The sequence below is a fragment of the Prunus avium genome, unplaced genomic scaffold (genome assembly GCF_965620075.1).
Source record: "Prunus avium unplaced genomic scaffold, drPruAviu1.hap1.1 HAP1_SCAFFOLD_46, whole genome shotgun sequence".
NCBI classification, from domain to species: Eukaryota; Viridiplantae; Streptophyta; class Magnoliopsida; order Rosales; family Rosaceae; genus Prunus; species Prunus avium.
In genome coordinates, this window is record NW_028276904.1 from 170,001 (window position 1) to 177,500 (window position 7,500).

Consider the following 7,500-nt stretch of genomic DNA (forward strand, 5'->3'; position numbering starts at 1 on the left):
GACGTCCTCGTCGTCGAGGTTGTCCCGTCTCGTTCGAATGCTTCGATGTAGTCCTTGTACTGCCATAAGGACTCCCCTTTCTCCCAATTTCCTTCGGACTCTGGCAGGCCCTTCCATTTGACAAAGTACTCAAAGTACCTCGGTACACCCTTGCTTCGCACCTCTCGCTTGGCCATGATGCACTCAACTTCCCTGTCAAATGAAGTCACCATCAAAGGCGGAGCTCGTTGAGACTCCCCACGACTTGGCTCCTCGGGGTCGGCATGGTAGGGCTTGAGATTGCTCACATGAAACACCGGATGAATCTTCAGTCGTTGCGGTAGTTCCACACGGTAAGCAGCTCTTCCCACGGTTCGGAGGATAGGAAATGGGCCCTCATATCTCCTCAACAACGCCTTGTGTACCTTTCTAGTGGACTTGTGTTGAGAGGGGTTGAGCTTCACAAAAACCAGGTCACCTGGTTGGAATACAACATCACGCCGATGCTTGTCCGCCCATTTCTTCATCTTCCGAGTTGCCTTCTCTAATTGAGCCCGAGCAAGCTCATTAGTCACCTGCCAGTCCTTGGCCGTCTTGTATGCCGCAGGGCTACTCCCCGTGTAGCCTGACACCACTGTGCTTGGAGTCATAGGTTGTTGTCCCGTTGCCAACTCAAAAGGACTTGACCCTGTCGACTCTGACCGCTGCAAATTGTACGAGAACTGAGCAACATCCAACAACTTTGCCCAATCTCGTTGGTTAGCACTCACATAGTGCCGTAAGTATAACTCCAACAGTGCATTCACCCGCTCCGTCTGGCCATCTGTCTGTGGGTGAAAGCTGGTAGAGAAGTTCAGTTGTGAGCCAAGTAGCTTGAATAGCTCCGTCCAGAGCTTACCAGTGAAGCGAGTGTCACGGTCACTGATAATACTCTTTGGGACCCCCCAATACTTCACCACATGCTTCATAAATAAGCGTGCGGCTTCCTCCGCTTTGCAATCCGTCGGTGCGGGGATGAAGGTAGCATACTTGGTGAACCTATCGACCACCACCAAAATAGAGCCACACCCTTCTGACTTGGGTAGACACACAATGAAGTCCATGGAAATACTCTCCCATGGTCTGGTTGGAACAGGAAGTGGCTCTAGCAACCCACCCGGCTGCTTCTGCAAGGTCTTGTCTTGTTGGCATACAAGGCAAGTCCGCACGAACGAGTCTACATCTTCCCGCATCTGTGGCCAGTAGTAAGCTTCACTCATCAACGCCAAAGTTCGATGGGTGCCTGGATGTCCCGCCCACTTCGAGTCGTGACACTCCTTTAGTAGCTCTCGCCTCAAATTGTCCCACCTTGGAACATAGATTCTCTTCCCTGTTGCATATAGAACACCATCATCGAGCCAAAATCTTCTTGTCTTCCCATCTTTGACAAGCTCTAGTAGACTTTTGGCTTGGGGGTCATGCAACAAGCCCTCTCGTATCCTCCGCATGAGAGAACTCTGTGGTTGTACAACAGCTGCAAGTGCGGCCTTCCTGCTTAAGGCATCAGCAACGACATTTGTCTTCCCTTGCTTGTACTCCAGTTTGTAGTCGAACTCGGCCAAGAAGTCTTGCCACCTAGCCTGCTTGGGTGACAACTTCGGTTGGGACTGAAAGTAGCTTGTGGCAACATTGTCAGTCTTGACCACGAACTGAGAACCAAGTAGGTAGTGCCTCCAAACTCGCAAGCAGTGCACTACGGCTGTCATCTCCTTCTCTTGAACGGTATATCTCCGCTCGGTGTCATTGAGCTTCCTACTCTCGAAAGCCAATGGGTGTCCATCCTGCATGAGTACACCACCAATAGCAAAATCTGATGCATCAGTGTGTACCTCAAAAGCTTGGCTAAGATCAGGAAGTCTCAGCACTGGTTCCTCCATAAGTGCCTTCTTCAAGTTGTCAAAGGCACGTTGGCATAGTGGCGTCCACAGCCACGTCTTGTTCTTCTTCAGCAAATCCGTCAAGGGGGCGGCAATGGCTGAATATCCCTTGATGAATCTGCGATAGTAGTTGACTAATCCAAGGAAAGACCGCAACTCAGGTACCTTGGTTGGTGGTTCCCATTCTTGAATGGCTCGCACCTTGCCCTCCTCCATGAGCAATTGTCCACCCCGTATCTTGTGACCAAGGAACTCCACCTCATCTTGGGCAAATGAGCATTTCTCCTTCTTCACATATAGCTGGTTCTCCCTCAGAACTTTGAACACCTTCTGCAAGTGCTCGAGGTGTTCTTCTAGAGAATTGCTGTACACCACAATATCATCGATGTAAACCACAACAAATTTGTCCAAGAAAGGATGGAATACCTTGTTCATTAGAGTGCAAAAAGTAGCAGGGGCGTTAGTCAGGCCGAACGGCATGACGAGGAACTCATAAGACCCATATCTTGTCACACATGCGGTCTTCGGTTCATCTCCCGGTGCGATCCTCACTTGATAGTATCCCGAGCGCAGGTCCAACTTGGTGAAGTACCTAGCTCCTCCCAACTGATCAAACAAATCTGCAATCAAAGGGATTGGATACTTGTTTTTGATGGTCACCTTGTTTAGCGCCCTGTAGTCGATGCACAACCTCAGTGTTCCTTCCCTCTTCTTCTGGAAAAGAACTGGGGCACCATAAGGGGCCTTGGACGGTTGGATGTAACCAGCGTCCAACAACTGCTTCAACTGCTTCCTCAATTCCTCCAACTCAGGAGGTGCCATCCGGTATGGCGCTTTGGCAGGGGGCTTGGCACCCGGTTCCAACTCTATGGCATGATCCACCTCTCTCCTAGGTGGTAGAGTGTTGGGCAGCTCCTTTGGCATGACATCCGCAAACTCTTTAAGGACTGCTTCTACAGCTCTAGGGACTGGTTGGACTTCCTTCTCAACTGCCTCAATCCTTACAGTCGCAAGGAACGTCTCTTCGCCCTTCTTCCAAGCTTTGGAAAACTGCATGGCTGACAAGAGCTTCGACTCTCCTTGTTGCCTCATCACCGGCACCATGCATGGTATTGCTCCCTCCTGTGCTATGCACATAGTATTGTAAAATGGAATGGGAAATGCCTTTACCTTGTCCATGAACTCCATTCCAAGCACGACATCGTAGTCATCCATCGAGATCACGGAGAAGTCGGCTACTCCCTTCCAAGTGGCAATGTGCAGCTCCACACCACGAGCTACTCCATCAATTGGCTTAGCAGTTGAATTCACCGTCTTCATACTGCCTGCTTCCTTTGAGACCCGGCACCCAAGTCTCTTTGCTTCCCGCACTGACATGAAGTTGTGAGAAGCACCCGTATCCACTAGACAACGGGTTGTCTTGCCATCCACCATGGCATCGACATACATCACGCCTTTGGCTTGAACCTGTGGCTTGGGGACTTTGGCCTGTAGGGCATTGAAGCGGTGAATGGCTCCCATCCCTGCTTCCCTGTTGGCCTCCTCTTCCTTCTCCTGGTTCATGGCATTCAAGGCTTTCTTTTGTGGGCAATCCCGCATCATGTGCGGTCCGTCGCACAAGTAGCAAGCTAGCTTCGACTTGTCCTTCCCCTTGTCACTTTTGTCATTCTTCTTCGCAAATGGCTTGTGACTGTCGGACTTATCTCCCGACTTGCTACCCTCCTTCGGCTTGTTATCTCCCCCACCGGATCCACTGCTACTTTTCTTGCCTTTGAACTTTGAGTCACCTTGATCTGTCTTCTTGAACTCCACAAGAGACTCGGCTGCAGCAATTGCCTCTGACAGGGTTTGGACATGTCTCCTTTGCAACTCTAGTTTGGCCCAATTCTGTAGGCCACTCATGAAGTACATGAGCTTGTCTTCATCTGTCATGGTTGGCACCTCGAACAACAGGTTGGTGAACGTGGTGACATAGTCTTTCACGCTCCCCGTCTGCTTTAGCCATCTCAGCTTCTCCTTTGCCTCATACTTGGCATTCTCTGGATAGAAATGCAGCATAATATCCTTTTTAAATGCATCCCAGGTATCTAGTGTAAACGTACCTTGGTCGATTTCCATGGATCGACGACGCCACCACATGAGAGCATTGTCGGTGAGAAATAATGTTGCCGTAGTGATTCTGGACTCATCATCGTCCATCTTCAGATACTTGAAATACCTTTCGATATTCCACAAGAATGTGTCTAGCTCCTTCGCTTCCCTCTTCCCATTGAAAGCTTTGGGTTTGAAGGAATCTAACACCTTTGGTTCCTTCGGAGTCCGAGTCTTGTTCAGGACAGCCTCCTTGCACAAGGCCCAATCTCCCTTCACATCCTTCACCTCGTCACGAAGCGCAGTAAGCTCCGCCAAGAAGTGATCCAGCTTGGTTTGGACATCTAGCTTCATCATGTCTAGCGCGGAGTTGAGGGCTCCCTGGAATTGGCCTTGAAGCTCTTCCACAAAAGCTTCGAAACCCACCTTCGTAAGGACGTCCTCCTCGAGTCTCTGATCAAACTCGTTCACGGCATTCTCCATCTTAGAAAGCCGCTTCTCCATCGTGGCTACGACATCTCTAGATCGTTCCCTTTTTGATTTGCCCCCACGCTCCATATTCACCTTGGATGTATCACAATCTATATCGGATTCGCTCTTCGACATGTTTCTTCGAATGATTCAAGCTTCAGCTCTGATACCAACTGTCACGGGATGACTCTTGAAGCCTTCCTTCCGTGCGGCCTTAGACTTGATCGCCTCTCCGAACAAGCTAAGTCAGCCTTCCTTCCTGCAAAATAAGATCGAACCAAGCAAGAACACAAGAACAAGAGCAAGAACGATAAGAACGCTCAAGAACACTTAAGAACACTTGAGAGAGTTTGGGAGAATATTTGCTTGTATTGCTACTATGCTTTACAAGTTGTGAGGTGAGGATTCCTAATGAGGAACCCTCCTTATATAGAGGTCCTAGCTCACCAAACCCTAAAATGGAGGGCTAGGATCGAAACAATCTAACGGTCTAGAATCGTTGCTACCTAACTTTACAGATACATTGAATCTAGACATTAAGTAAAGGGATCTAGAATGATCCATCCGACGGGCCGGGCCTTGAGCTTCTCTTGTTGGGCTTGACCTTCACAAATGAATCTTCTAGAAGGGCCCAATAGTTGTTGGGTTGAACCTCCAACATGCGGGCCGTGACACATGGCATGCGCGGCGCCTGCGCGCAGCCTGCGCGCAGCATGCGCACAACATGCGCACAGGCTGTGCGCAGCGTGCGCGGAGCTTGCGCGCAGCTTGCGCATCTGTCGACAGTGAGGCTAGCGAAACTTGTCCTGCCATGGCATGCGCGCAGCGTGCGCGCAGTCTGTGCGCAGCATGCGCGCAGCCTGTGCGCAGCGTGCGCGCAGCTTGCGCATCTGTAGACAGTGAGGCTAGCAAAACTTGTCCTGCCATGGCATGCGCGCAGTCTGCGCGCAGCATGCGCGCAGCATGTGCGCAGCATGCCGGCAGCATGGTTCCAGGTTTTTTCAAATGTCGACAGAATTTTTCAAATCTTGTCAAACCCCGTTTTTATTGAAATTTCCTCGCACAATAAGCTCCCCATAAGTAGTCTATGATTTTTAGGACCTTCTCCAACTTACAAAACTAAAAAATTCCTCCCGGATTTGTTTTAATGATTTTTTCAATTTTACGACTTCTAAAACTAATAAAAAATACTTCCCGACTTCAAAAATTTATGAAACTTTTTCCCATCATAGATTGCATGTTTCTTAGTATCCCTGCAAAAAATCACGTCCAAATACCTTGTATTGAATTATTTAGAGCCCATTATGACTCCTCGCGCATAGGTGATGTCTCTTCCTGTCAAAGGGCTAAATGCATAAAATGCTATATAGGGGGGTGTGTGTTGCCTGCATATGCATGGCAGCCCATGCCTTCCTAGCTGCAGCCCCCTTCCCCCACGCCACACCCATGTCATGTTGCCTCGATATGTTGCCTCGGTATTATGGGTTTGGTGTCGGGGTCGGGGGGCTGCCACCCATGGCGGTGGTGGCCGGAATCCGGCCGCCGCCACCACGCCGCCGCCATGGGTGAGGGAGGAAAAAAAAGGCGTGGAAAGTTGCGAAATGGGGTTGTCTAGGCTATTTTTTGGCATGGGAGAGCATGGAGTGCTAGGAACTCCTTCTCAAATGCACGGGCATGTCGACCACAACCTCATTTCGCAACAACAACCACCCGTGTGGGGTGGCGGTGGGTGGATAGTCGCGGATTGGGGCTTGCCAAGCCAATGTTTTCAAAAAATTTCATCAAAATTAAAAACAAATGTTTTGTTGCCTTCGGATTTGTGGGCGAGCGGCGAGTCGGAGTGGAGCCGGTAAAGTTTAACCTCGGTGTGCACGGTTGTTTTTAGAAACTCAATCCAATGCCGGGGACGTTGAAAGTGACGCTCTTATGAGTTGCAAACCCGCAAGATTTAAAGAACCTTTTCAAAACAATTTCAAACCAACAAGATTTAAAAACAGAAATTTTCATCAAAATGAAAAACAAATGTTTTGTTGCCTTCGGACTAGTGGGCGAGCGGCGAGTCGGAGTGGAGCCGGTAAAGTTTAACCTCGGTGTGCACGGTTGTTTTTAGAAACTCAATCCAATGCCGGGGACGTTGAAAGTGACGCTCTTATGAGTTGCAAACCCACTAGATTTAAAGAACCTTTTCAAAACAATTTCAAACCAACAAAATTAAAAACAAATGTTTCGTTGCAAACAAATTGTGGGCGAGCGGCGAGTCGGAGTGGAGCCGGTAAAGTTTAACCTCGGTGTGCACGGTTGTTTTTAGAAACTCAATCCAATACCGGGGACGTTGAAAGTGACGCTCTTATGAGTTGCAAACCCACAAGATTTTAAAAACTTTTTGAAAATGTTTCTTCTAAATGACACATTTTGATCCTTGGCAAGTGCTCAATCCGTAACTATCCAATCACCGCCACACCACACCGGTCGGGAGTGTGTGAATGGTGTGCTTCCCGGGGTTGGCATAGATAATCTTTCGCATCGACAATCTTTTGCATGCGAGGGAATGTCTATGCCAACCCCGGGAAGCACACCATTCACCCACTAGTTGTGGGCGACGATGGGTTGGCTTCAAATGAATTTTTGCTTGGGGTTGTCCTCGGTATGCTTTTGTGTTGGGAGTACGGCCACCAAACCTTCTCAATGCACGGGTATGTCGAGGATGGCTTTCGGCGGGGTTGATGAAGAAGCTACCCAATTCTCGGCCACACGAACACATGGTGACGATGCGTTGGCTTCAAGTGAGCTTTAGCTTGGGGTTGTCTTCGGTATGCTTTTGTGTTGGGAGTACGGCCACCAAACCTTCTCAATGCACGGGTATGTCGAGGATGGCTTTCGGCGGAGTTGATGAAGAAGCTAGCAAATTGTTGGCCACTCTCACACGTGTGGGGGTAGGTTGGCTTCGAAAGAAGCTATCCAATCCTCTGAGTGTGCGGTTGAGCTATGATTAAGATTGTCTAGGCATTGCTTGTGTGTGCAAGGTGCGAGCCCAATGCACGAG